General features: G+C 34.3%; 1 protein-coding gene and 1 pseudogene across 2 annotated transcripts in view; one reads left to right on the top strand and one right to left on the bottom strand.

Moving 5' to 3' along the window:
* The window catches only part of LOC115446031 (nostrin), a 99193-nt gene that overhangs the window by 36372 nt on the left and 48036 nt on the right, over positions 1–14785 (bottom strand). The gene's annotated exons all lie outside the window — the stretch shown is intronic.
* LOC119190838 lies at positions 2417–10153 on the top strand (annotated as a pseudogene).

The following is a 14785-nucleotide window of genomic DNA, read 5'->3' as shown; positions in this document are numbered from 1 at the left end:
TCCTCAGTTAATTCATATAAAACGTTTACAAATATCCGTGTCCACCTAACAGGCTTTAACCGATGTAAGTTGCAACACGCTGGCGGAGCCAGTTTACCACATTAATTCTATTGCTAAACTTCAAACACGTGAATTCCGTTTGGGTAACCAATATGGATGGCGTAAAGCTGTATCCGACAGCTTAGACCAAAATGGATCTTGTGTTATTGAGGGCGTAGGGCCTGGTTTTCCTGTTTAACGAACCTGTTCAACCTGAGCGACATTCGAATTATTTACTAAAGAGGTTTTTTATTTATTGATTCAAAAATATTTGTTATATTTGCAGTGTTTTTATAGAATGGTTGTTTTCTAAGTAAATACTGAAAGAATGTCCACAATATTTTAGAAATAAAAAAGAAAAATGCCCTACTAAAAGTACTTACGAAATATCAAATACGGTGTTCCCTGAAAAAGATAATTTAAACGAACTAAACAAGCTCTGGAAGAATGGTTTACATATAATTGATTTTTTTTATAAACCATTTCCAATATACACAAACATTTTCGTCGTCACAGGTATCAAACCCGCGACAATTTCTTCAGAAGTAGATCCTTACCTGTTGCACCACGGAGATAACTAGCTTATTCCATCAATAATAACAAGGTTGACGTAATCTTGAACTTGAAACCTAAAATTTGCTCGAACCAACCAAAATGACAACAGAAAATTGACATCATTTGAACTTTGATACTTTTGACCTCAATTCTATAACAGTAACCGCCGAGTGGGAGCGACATAGTCGTGAAATAACGACCAAGCTCCTTAAATAAAGATTAAAAAAAAAAAAAAAAAAAACCGCCGAGTGGATACTAATGTTTGGCATACAACTAGACCATGTCCCGGAACATATAACTTTTATCGCGCTAATTTGGTCTCGAGGAAAATGTTTGAATATGTAATTTGATTTTTAACTAAATGTCATTATGGATCACTTTACTAATTTATGGATTTTAGCGAGAGCGGCTTTTCACACGTGCGAAGCGTGACAATCTAGTTAGTAATATACTATCTTCAACAAATACCTATTTGATTTATAGAACTGTTGACCCAAATGAGTTTACAAAATCAGCGGTTTACCAATACACTTTAGTATATGCGACCTTGCGGTGAAGACTTTCATGTTCGTAAAATATGTCAAAATATGACCTTCAGTTTGCTATTATAATAAAGATAGTGTACAGTATTCTTTTGCAAAGAAAGTTAATTTTTACCTTAATATCATGCGCATAAGATTGTATACACTATGCGACCGAGAGGTTTCGTGTTCAGCACCCAGATCGGGCAAACACTATGTGGGTTTTATAATACGGAGAGCCTTCACTCGCGGCTCCGCACGCGTAATAGTTTTCGGGATAAAAGTTTCGTTGTTTGTAGTTCCGCTCCTATTGGTCATAACGTGATGTTATATATCCCATAGCCTTCCTCAATAAACAGGATATCCTACATTTAAATATTTTTTCAATTCGAACCAGTAGTTCTTGAGATTAGCGCGTTCAAACAAACAAACTCTCCAGCTTTATATAATAATATAGATATAGCTGGCGTTGGTTACTGATTGATTTGCATAGTGTTTGGCCTAAATGACTACTTATTTCTTCAGAGAAAGTATCTTGCAATCTAAAAGAGTCAGCGCCTTTACTTCATCTAAAGGTTTCCAGACGGATCAATCCAAAGCATCCTAAATCCAGCGTACACCTGCGACGTCTATCGAATTATCTTTCCACCTTGCACTTGAACGACTTGACGGTGAGCGCCTTGCTTATCGTGTAGCAAATATTTCCTAAAACTTATAGCTAATAATAATATCAAGTAAATAAGCAACAGCTCAAATATGACATTTTCCGTTCTATAAATTATTTGTAAAAAACATCATATCATTTCACCATCGATTTGTCGTTCTTAAGAACCAAAATACCTTCCCTTTGTAATACATAAATCTTATTTGCCTAAATTAATATCAAAATAATATATTCTTTTTTAAATTCAAATTCAGAGTTTATTGCGCTCCACAATCATTTTATACATGTTTCATTTTAATACTTGTGATATAATCATGGATCCTGTGGGCACGGCAAAATTTTAAGAGAAGAAGAAGCTATATAATTAAGTACTTATATTGGTGTTTATTATATGCATGTACATATAAATTATTTATTATTATACTTACAACTGAGTTTTTTATTGCTTGTGTAAATCTTAGTTTTTTAATGTGTGAGTGTGTGTGTGTGTTTGTGCGTGAGTGTAAATACGAGACTAATATAGTGACCAAATTATGTTTGCCAAAAGTTATCAGTTGATATACCTATCACTCATAGTACGCGGAAACTGTAGATAAACTTTTATCTTCTATTTGTTAAATCAATGGCTAAAGGAACCTAGCAGTTATCATTCAGTTCATACAATGTGCAAAGGTTTATATATAAACCAATTAATATAATATTAGAAATGAATAAAGTGCGTAAAATGGTTCATTTCTAAAATCAGTAATATATTATTTATATCAGCTGTTTAAATTAGGTATGAATCATCACGTGACGTATTTAAAGTGTGATAAGTTGTGAAGGAAATATGGGAATAAACGAAACTTCTAAATTTTGTGATAGACAAGCAAGAAAGACGAATGGTAAGTGATTTGCACATGAATAACATCACGTTAGAAGTATATGGTGCTTTGAATGAGCATTTAATGAAACACACATAGTGGCTATTCAAAGATTAACGTTTTTATTAAAAATATACATCCATAATCAACTAGTTTCACATGACTTATAACAGATATGGCTCCATTATTTAAAATAGTAATTGAAAGACAACGTTATTTTTATATTAATTCATAATTTATTTCAGAATAAAATTCCATAGTTGCGTTAGTATTAAAATCGTATTAATCTATATTATGTTAGTATTTGAAGGAATAACGAGGAACTAAAAAAACTTATTTGCACCTAGCGAAATAAACTATATTACTTTAGTACTTATTTGAAGAAACAACTAGATTTTAGACTACTATTAGCACCTAGCACTAGACCCACACTTTCAATTGTATCAGTCTTATTTATAAAAATTTCGAAATGCTATGCTTTGTTAAAACAGAAATTTACTCGATCAGCTGTGAGTCAAAACCCGCCATCTTGCCTCTTAATAAGATAAACTAGGAAACCGGTGTTGTTTTTGACAACTATTTGTAATTCTTAATCACCTCTTAAAGCTAAAACTTTATAATTAAGGCTGTAAGTGAATAATGACAAGTATTTCAAATGGCCCTAGATCACTTATAAGGTTGTTTTTTCATTAACAAATTCCAATAATCACGAAACACAAATAAACAGGTAACGATGATTTATCTTTTCTAATCCTTACCAATATGGAACTTTAAAATCTCGTTTTTCCGACAGAATAAAAAAAATACAAAGTAGTTTCTAATAGCCAGCGATTTATTGAGCCATATGATGATAGTATCGTCCCTTCTCCCACCATGGGAGGGAATTGAGCTCAATAAATTGTAGTTGATAAGGCACGTCTTATCATTGCACCTTGTGTTTGTAATGATTACCTTATTAAACATATTATGGTCTAATATGTATTATTACACGGACGCTTTTGTCAAGATATATACACACACAACATCACGCATTTATCCCCAAAGGAAGGGATATGGAGAGGCACCAGGGCACCCACTTTTCGCCAACTGTGTTCCGTCCCATGATGTGATAGGGGGCGAGCTTATCGCTATATCATGGACCAATTCCTCCGGGCTGATACTGAGCAGGAAATCCCAAATATCACTTTGCCCAACCCTGAATTCGAACCCAGAACCTCAGAGCGCTGGCTTACCACGCATGCAGTACAACTACGCCACCGAGGCTGTCAAGATATCCCACACCAATATACCCCACGTGAACCTGTCTTAAGTTGTTTATTTCGTTTTTATATCATCGATGTTGTGAGATGAGTTTCCTTGAAAAGGACTCCTCGTTTTACAATGTCAAAGAATTCCGCGTATTATTTCGCTGTGTCTATATTTTTAATGAGATTTTTATTTTGACAGATATTAAATTATTTTTCCTTGTTAGAGATTCGTATGAATTATGCTGAGGGTACCGTGAGGTATTGTTTATTTGCATTCGCATTCATAAAGAGATGTCAGAATTTATTTACAGAAGGAAAATATTGTTTGAAAATTATCTTAGTCTCATTATTTTCTTGTTGCTAAGGTCATCTGATTTCATCTTCTTCTTCGTTTATATTTGTATGCCTACATACTACGTAGGTACTGTTTATTATAATTAGATTTATTTGTATTCAATTACTAAAGTAATACGTATATACCCTCCCTGAGAGCATTTAAGCTCATCAGAAAAGAAAGGAAGAATATATTTTATTTGCCAAGCTGTTAGTTGACATCGGTTTCTAGTAGTGTTCATAACTCGTAACCTTATCATAAATGACTACTTTATTCTATGTTTTGTCATACAGTCTAAAACAACTTGCTTTTCTTTTCAGAACCCAAGATGGCAGTATCATTAGTTCAACCCTCAGGAGAGATGTGGAAGAAGATCAGAGTGGAGCTGAATGAAGACATCAACACTAGAGAAAGAGATTTAGCAACCATCAAAGAGTGGCTGCGGAAACAACCCCATCTGCCGAACGAATGGGGTAATTATAAAAATATAAGTCCTGTATTATATGCTGTCCCACCGTTGGGCACGGGCCTCTTCTACTACTGAGAGGGTTTTAGGCCTTAGCCCACCACTGGATCAATAGATTTTGTGCCCATTTAAAAGTCCTGCTACGCAATCGCTCCTAAATGTTTAGATACTTAGTACATCTAGTACAGTTTTCGTATTTCTGATAATATAATATAATAATAATAATATCAGCCCTGTATAATGCGGGTTGGTACACTTTACTTACTTTCGAAATTCTTATAGATATCTCTCAGGTATGCAGGTTTCCTCACTATTTTTTCCTTCACCGTAAAAGCAAACGATTATTTACAAATACACGTAACTTTTAGAAAAGTCGGAGGTGCGTGCCCTGGGTTTTGAATCTTCGGTCCAAAACCGGTCGTCACGGAAGTCCGTTTCACTCTCGACTTATCGCCGCTTATTTTTTTATGACCAAGTACTTAAATTACAATTCAAGCTAACTCAGTACCACATTTCATCAAAATAGTTTCAGTGATTTAGACCTGAAGGCGTACCACACCATACTATGTATTTGTGGAAGAATTTTATAATTTATTTATATTCAATTAAAACATACGTGCGTATATTGGCTCGAAAGCATACTTGTGTGCCGGTATGAATCGGATGTCATATCGCGCTAAGGTTTTGACTCCATCTGCAGCTCTAATAAACTGATCTGCTTACATAGTTTTATCATATAAAATTACATTAGGTGAGAATTCCTCGAAATGACCGTGAGCGAGGGCGTTGTTAACGATAAGCATGATAGAATACTACAAAATTATCGATACTATTATGCATCGATTTTTATCATCGCTAAGAGTTCGAATTATTACAGTTTTTGCGGTTTTTGAACATTATAAGAAATTTTATGGTGTTTGCAAATTAAGTAAAGATAATAATTATTAAAATTGACTTAAAAAAGTAAGTACTATATTCTTGTACATGTAATATAGATAGGATTGAAATTAAACTTCTTCATTTCGTTTTTTTCGTTATTGTAACTGCTAGGAAGCTTCATGGCACGATAGCTTACCTCTTAGGATAAATGTGATATATTATGTGTATATGTATATGTGTATACGTTTTGAGTCCTTTTTACGACCGACTACCTACCAACTTCAACCAACTCTGACAATTCTCGCACAATATTCTCTATACTTACCTTGTCAACAGATGATAACTGTCTGATGACCTTCCTCCGCGGCAGTAGCTTTTCATTGGAGAAATGCAAGAGAAAACTCGACATGTACTTCACCATGAGAGCGGCCTGTCCAGAGTTCTTCGCCAACCGGGATATCAACAGAACTGAACTCACGGAACTAATGAGCAGGGCGTGAGTGATTTTTTAAAAGTATTTTTTCTTCATGATCAGCAAATTGATTGATATTCCTGAACATAAGTGAAGTAGTCCAACATATGTTCATCAATGAGCGATGGTGAATCACTCGCCATTTGCACGTAATTCTTTTGTTGACTTTGATTTACTGAAACCCCCTTTTTATATACATTCAAAGAGCTTGAATTACGATGAGATCGCTCTATAAATCCACTTCAAATTATCCACTCGTAGGCTATAAGCCTTAAAAATGTTATGTACAAAGCCATTTAATGTTTATATGTTAGGGTCTTATTAGGTCTTCTTCTCCTTGTATTGCCTTTCCAACTAGTGAAGATTGGCAGTCAGTCAGTCATTAAGTGTACGAGGGCGAACCCGTCTTTTGCAGTTACAGGCGTTCTGCGATTTGATAGCTATATAAGTAAAAAGTATATTTTAACTCTTCTACTTATATGGTTGTAGAAAGATTGCGCCTTCATATAAAACGCCAGTTTTTGCAAGAAAATGAATATACTCCCATAGACGGAATAAGGCCCCTGATAATAATGTCGTTTTAAATTTCAGTCAAGGCCCTACCCTGCCTGGTCTTACTCCGCAGGGACGCCGTGTCACGTTTTGCAGAGGTTTGTATTGTGATAAAATAATTCTTAAGGTACAAGGTGAAAGTACGAAAAACGGTCTTATGGAGATATTTTTATCATATCGTTAATAAATGAAACCACATATTCGTCTTTACCCTTGGGAACATTGTGGCTAAAATAATCTACGAGTCAACGAATATTTTCACCTAAAATCCCGTTTACACATTTCAACATTTATAATTTAGTGCGAATAAAGGGTGTGCGTGAGTATATTTCTAACTGAAAGTGTGATATTGCTGCGAAGAATTCTCTTAAAGTAGTAGAAGTGGCATTAGGGCATTTAAATTTAAAATCATTTTTGTTGATATTTATTTTCTTCGAAACTTATTTTTTAAGTCACATCTACTATCATAATGACATCGTATATCGAACGCTTATTGTAAAGATCAATTACAATAATCCAGCAATCAATCTACTGACTGATTCTGATCAACTCTTATTCTTAATTACCTAACACATTTCACTTTATAAAACAAATTTTAAACATCTTTAATAACTAAAAAATAATTCAACTTCCAGCTCTCGATAAAGACGTAGACACCAACATGCTGAACGATGCGTTCAAGATCGCGATGATGATTGGAGACATCAGACTGAAGGAGGAGATAGAGGGAGTCGCAGGAGATATCTATGTTCTAGATGCTTCTACTATAATACCCAGCCATCTTGGCAAAGTGTCCCCGCTGCGATAAAGAAATTTATGATTTGTGTCCAGGTGAGTTCTTCAGGAATAAAAAAGAAAAATTTAAAAATTTATTGGATAAGATGTATTAAAAATTGGACCTTATTGTGAAGTAATTTAAAAAGGTTTTGTTTTGACGAAATGAGATAGTATGAACAATTTAATTTTGTACTAAACATTTTAAAACAGTTCAATCGAATTATTAAATATGATATTCTATTTATACTTGAATAATATTCAATTATTTATTAGTCGAGGATGGCTTAAAAATGCTCAGCTTCCCATGCGGAGCCGGGAATGATTGCTAGTTGTTTTAATAATGCTTAAAATCACCTAATTTTTATTTCCAGGAAGCTTATCCTGTCAAATTAAAAGAGGTGCACATCATCAACGCATCTGCTATAGTCGACGCTGCATATAACATAGTCAAACCTTTCCTCAAAGAGAAAATGAAGAACAGAGTGAGTAACCAGACGCTTTGCTTTCTAAAGTGACTGCCAAAATTTACTTATTGTTTATCATGTTAAATTGCTGAAAATTAAATAGTTTAAAATATTAGTCTATTCAAATGTTGTGTACAGATATTTTAAAGGTGTACAAATTCAAAAATTATTATGCTGAATATCTCTGAAATCTATGTTAGTGAATCATGTAATTTGTACAGTGTTTCTGTGCCAAATAAATAAAATTAATGCTATACTATTTACGATAAAAGACCATGTCTTGATGATTCTATTTTTGAAACTAGATTAAAATCAAAGTCATTCGTAGTGTAGAATACAACGGAAAAATTTATATCGGCTTCCTATCTGATAACACATGTTCATCGTGCTAATCACGTGTTTAATACTAATAACATTAATAAGAAATAATAAACAAATTTATAGATACAAGTATGACTAATAATGTACTGAACGTTTACTAGACCTGATTTTTAAAGCATTTGGTTCTGATGCAAATAGTTTATGTATTTCAGATATTTTTCCACACCGATATCACCGAGTTACAAAAATACATTCCTAAGGAGATTATACCAATTGAATATGGTGGGAATGGTTGCTCCATGGAAGAAGTTAACAGTAAGTATGCCCTGCTTTACGAGCAATGCCTTAATAATCACGAGGCGAATAGCGCGTCCCGTCTTTTTATTGGAAATACACACACACACACATTTATCCACGAAGGGGTATGCAGCGGCGCAACCAGAGCACCCACTTTTTGCCAAGTGTGTTCTATCTCTTGATGGGGCGAGCCTATCGCCATATCAGGCACAAATTCCAGACTACGGGCTGATTCTGAGAAAAGCCAAATATATCTTTGCCTGACCTGGGATTCGAACCCAGGACCTCAGAGCGCTGCGGTACCGCGAATGCAGTACAACTACGCCACCGAGACAGTCACGTGAAAATTGATCATAATTATCATACCTCTGACTCATGAGCCGTGAGGGCTGATAGTACGCTCTTCACACGTGTCCCAAAAAATATATTACACTTGCAACGAGCCACCTTATTTACCCTGATTAGTTTTCGGGCCCGAACAACCGACGAAAGAACTTATATAAACGAGTTTTGGAATTAGAGCTCGCCTTCCCGACCCGAAACATTTTACCGACACTCTAAAGAAATAACCGTTAAAATTAAACTACTTTTCGGATTTTGTAACGGTTTTTTATATTTTAGTTACCTCCCGACGTTTCGAAGACTTTGCAGCCTTCATGGTCATTGGGGACTAAAAAACCTCGATAGAATCCGAAAAGTAGTTTAATTTTAATGTCTAACATTCGCGTAAACATAAGAAAATAACCGTTTATTGAACGTCAAACAATGTATGCCTTCATGGTCAGTCCCTCCAGTGACTAAGAAGGCTGCAAAGTCTTAGAAACATTAGAAGAAAATTATAATAAGCAGTGGCAAAGAGTTAAATATAATAAGAAAAACCGTGATAAAAATCGTAAAATAGTTATATTTCCCTAAATACATGTAGTTAAATGTCTTTCTATTTTGCATTGCAGTTGCATGGATGAAGAAACTTGAAGAATACATACCCTGGTTCAAAGAACAAGAAAACATCAAAGCAGATGAGGCTCTTCGGCCAGGGAAACCAACAAATTACGACGAACTCTTTGGTATAGACGGCTCCTTTAGACAGCTCTCCATCGACTAAATTTAATTAAAATTAAGTATATTAATAAAATATTTAGAATGCTTGTATTTGAAAATATGAATAATTTAGGTTCATTACTTCTAAGGTTAGTAGGTGAAATATTGAAAATTAATTTGAAAAAAAAATGATTCATCATAATTAACATTGTTTAAATTTAAATCGGGCAACGGTACATAGAATATTTCAATGGTCGCAGTTTACTTTCTTTTTTGAAATTCCGATACGCAGTATTTTGAAACAACATAAAGATAGTTTAAGTGATGCATGGATCTATCGCTAAAACGAACCGTGTGAGTGGTCATTTATAATCAAAGTGGCGCATATGTTTATCGCCAATTTTATTCATAAGCATGATTCATTGCTCGTATTAAATAAGCATTATTATTCACATATATATTATAAAATCAAGATGATAATTTTGTCATTATGCTTTTATAGATTATGAAAACAGTAATTTCTTTTCAATGAAGGGGAACTTTAAACAAGTAGTGTAGTTTGTATGGAGATTTTATTATTAAGCTAATATTAATTCAACGTGGTGTGTCTGTGATAAGAAATTATTCGATGTTTTTAAATATAGAATTTATATTTAAATAATTTATGTATTTCATTTCAAATAATTCAAATTGTGAAAAGTTCTCTAAGAATTTTAAGGTTATGTGAAGTCTGCCAATCCGCACTAGGCCAGCGGTATGGACTAAGGACATATACCTCTCAGCGATAGAGGAATATATTGCCCAGTAGTAAGACAGTATCTAATACGGGGCTTGTATTATTATTATTAAATCCCTCCTAGCCGAATATTCAGCCATGGCCGCCAATATCCACGGAGATCAGCCAGGTACGCAGGATATATTATAATGTACAAGTGTTTGCGCAATACACACGTGCACTCTCAGTTCCTTCATTCTCATAGTTCGGTGAGACGGCAATCCAACAAGACCGAAGAGAGATCAGGTGCAGGACCAACGGCTTTACGTGCTTTCCAAGGTATGGAGGTATCACAACGCCAACTTCCTTACTGAGCTGTGACTAAGCAATGTTTTAAGATGGGAAACCTAGTCACAATTATTTTGGCCCGACCCGGGATTCGAACCCAGAACCTCATCGTAGTAGTCATACTCGTACCGTGTACAATTAACAACTACGCCACCAATGCAGTCAAGTTCAAGGATATATGCTAAATCCATAACTTGTTCTTTCTGGAGCGCCAATTTTATACAAATCCGTTCAGCAATGTCTTCTTCGTTTACTTTTAACTAACATCTAAATCCTAAACATTTTCACAAAATAATAGTAAGAAAAGAAATAGTATTTTTACAGCAAAATCTTTAGAATTATATGCAACATCAATATTTTATAAGACGCCTATTTTTTGCGTTTTAGTAATATTCGAATAGAAAAATAGCAAAAACATTTTTAAAAATAACTCGCCAATGATCCGATTTTTATTTATATTTTACTCTTTTGCTCGTTTGAAGGAGTTTTACGGTACAAAAGTACCGCTTTATATATTCCCGGAGTAGAAAGTAGCCTATAACCTTCCCAGGTTCTTAAATTATCTCTATACCAAATTTCATCAAAATCCTTTCAGTCGATTTTGAGAAAATCGATAACATACAGATAGAAAGGGGACTTTGTTTTATAATATGTTTAATTATTTCTTACGTGGTGTTTAGCATCAAATAGGTTGTCGGTCTATTAAAACAAATGAACTGAGACGACATCATAACACGTAACCGCGTAAACAACAAAAACATTAATTGACTTTGCATTTACGTAATATGGGTATTTTCCTAACACTATACGACAGCCAATGGATTCGTCTACGGCTATTAAGGCTAATAAACAGTGTTGTAGCTTGCCAAAGAACGGCCCTGTATTCTGATACAGGGCCCCGAAACTTGTTCGGGGCCCTTTAGGCCAGTGCGAACTTCTAGGAGCCCACTTATTTTAATGTATTCATTAGTTAAAAGTGGCCCCTAAAACTCGGGGCCCTTTATTATTGAACCGGTAGTGGCTGCAAACCTGCAAAAAATATTAAACTCACCAATACTCCTCGCATAACCATTTTGCGTTGGTTATGTACTGTTTCGTTAAATAGGAAATTTCCATTCAAATTTGAAAATCGAACGTTCGCTTTTAAATTTTGCACTGATGCCGCATGTAGTAGTGAACCATAGATTGATATTATCTATTATTTTATTAATGTTAAAGAATCATTTAAAAGAACTTGGCTAGAGATTAAAATTAATGATTAAAGTAGTTTTGTATCATTATATTTTGGTATCATCCAAGTGGCAAAAAACCATTACTTAAAAAGCAACAAAAAACATCTAACCGTTCAACAGAAAAGAACAAAACAGAAAAATAAAATTATTTTTTTTAAACCGGCCAGTTATAATTTCAATGTCAAATTAGATTCAATATTTTTTTGTATGCTATGAAGAACTATAACATAAACAGCAAAATTAGGAACATTTGTTCCTTTTTTAAATCTTCGCAGCAAAATGAATTCAGCCTAAAATATATGTACGGTGTAGTGCTATTGCAATATTGACCAACAGATGAGTAAATTAAAGTTTTTGACGATTCTGTCTCGAAACGACGGGAATCCCCGTTCAGACTAGCCATGATGTACATACAAACACCAACATTACAGTATTAGATACACGACATCCATACAAAAACGATATATAAAAAGACGTGTTTTCCGTCATCGGAGACGCGCAATGCACGATTTATTGAACTGATGAATCGTTTGTATTGTATTCACATCTTATTGTATTACTACGCCATATAGCTGAGTCATTTTTGTTTTAATTGAAGGGCATTTAACCTTTATCGAGATAGCACGTAGGTGGGTATAGAGGTACATGAACGAAGATTTTGTCGTCAGAAGTCAGAACTAATAACTGAAGATTTGGTAAAGAGGTACATGAACGAAGATTTTAACATCAGAACTAATAACTGAGGATTCCTTTGTCCTACTCCAGTGTATAGAAATTCTTTCACAATGTTTTCAATTTTTTATAAGCCCCTATCCACCCACTGCTGGGTATGGACCTGTGTTTAATGACAACAGTTTAATGTGATCAAAACTGACTTTAAATTATACTGGATAGGTATCCAACTATACTATATCCAACTATTATTGTTTACAACTTTCATGTCTAATTATATTGCAACGAATATGTTAGGCTGAAAGTTTCAGATCATAAATACATAATACAAAATGAAACAATACAGAAAAAGAATGAAAATTAATTTATTTGTGATGATAATTTAAGTTAATATTTCTTTTGTACGGTCAGGGCAAAGTGACCCACTGCACCTGATGGTAAGTGGAATATAAAATTTTATTCATTTTACAGATAGGGTTATGCATTATGTAACATAATATTTTGTTATACTTACACTTTATATATTCTTTACATTTTCAGATCAAAGAGATGTTCCAAATTTAAATCGAAATTGTAAATGGTTTGAGATTTGAAACTTACTTAACTTACTGCACTCATCATTGCTTACATTCATCAAGTAACAATGTTGTTAATATTGCGCGAATAAAGTCTCGGGCGTATACTAGTTATAAATATTTATGAAGAGAAATGTCGAATAAGAAATATTAAAATAATATTATATCATCATATGGTAAATACATAATGTTGTATCACACTTTCTTTTGCCACCTTATAGATAACGTAACTGATTACGGAAATACTCGAACTCTAGTCATCACGTTTTTTTGATTTATGTAAATCAAAACTCATGAATCAATTTAATCTGTATACAAATACAATAACAAACACATAAACAAATCGAAGAAAATTAAATCTAAAGATCGTTTCAGGAACTTGCAAATACACGAAGGATTTATAATTACTTAACTAGTTACTCGCAGCTTGGTCCGAGAGCTAAATAAGTCTATAACACTGTATGACGCTATCTACTAAAAAACAGATTAAAAAGGGTAATGGTAATATTTTATTTGGCGAAACGCGCAAGCACCAGCGCATCGCGCTAACAGAGGCCTCCATGTCTTGGAGGACTTTTTAGGGTTCTGTACCTCAAAAGGAAAAACGGAACCCTTATGTGATCATTTTGTTGTCCGTGCGTCCGTCTGTCAAGACCCATTTTTCTCAGGAACGCGTGGAGGTATTAAGCTGAAATTTATATCAAATACTCAGGTCTACTGTCCCTTAGAGCTGTGAAAAAATCAGACTTCTAAGCCAATGCAATCTAAAGATACAGCCGTTAATGTCGCAAATTTTCGAAATTCGCAAGGGAATCAACACCTACAGGGTACTTCCCGTGAACTCAGAATCTTGAAAATTGGTACGAAACAACGTCTTATAATACAGAAAAAGGAAAAATTGCGAAAACCGTAAATTTTTAGTTACATCATATAATAAAAATATTTTGAATAACTTACAGTTACTACCCGTTTCCCCATGAACGCGTAGAGGTATTCAATTGAAATTCATATCAAATACTCAGGTCTATTTAAGCTGTAACAAAATCAAACTTCTATGTCAACGCAATCAAAAGAAACAGCAAATTAAGCCGCATATTTTCAAATTCGCAACTACTCGCAAGAGAATCAAAACCTAAAGGGACCAGTCGACCTAGAATCTTGAAACTTGGCATTTAGCAAGGTTTTATAGCATATATAAAGAGAAAAATCCGAAAACGTGAAATTTTTAGACCTATGTCTTTAATATATGCTCCTCCCGGTTTCCATATTGTAATGTTATGGATTTTATTTGCAATAAAAATACCATAACTATGATTCGATTGTCGCGAGGATTGAACTTTTACTTACCTACACGTTTGTACGAAACCCTCGGTGCGCGAGTACGACTCGCACTTGGCCGGTTTTTTAACGATCATTCCGACGAAACTGTTAATTTTGGGGAAATACATCTTGCTCCGCCTGGAGTCTTGCGTCGTTTAGTTTTAGCTTTCGTCTGGGGCCTTGCGTCGCGTCGGTTGTTTTTAGCTTTCGTTTGGGGCCTCGCGTGGGTTAAGGCCGCCACTAGTTTAAGATTTTTCTAAGGACTGGATTTCCTGAAGCTGTTATCCAGGCAGGTAGTTTTGATAGTCATTTCAAATTATAAAATTCTAAATCCGTGCCATTATAAACATTTGTTGGCAAACATTATTAATGTATAATTAATGCATTCGAAATGCGCTACTTTCATAACACTATGCAACTATCAACCTGTG

Source organism: Manduca sexta, chromosome 27 (assembly GCF_014839805.1).
Source record: "Manduca sexta isolate Smith_Timp_Sample1 chromosome 27, JHU_Msex_v1.0, whole genome shotgun sequence".
Taxonomy (NCBI): domain Eukaryota; kingdom Metazoa; phylum Arthropoda; class Insecta; order Lepidoptera; family Sphingidae; genus Manduca; species Manduca sexta.
This window is presented reverse-complemented; position numbering and strand designations above follow the sequence as displayed.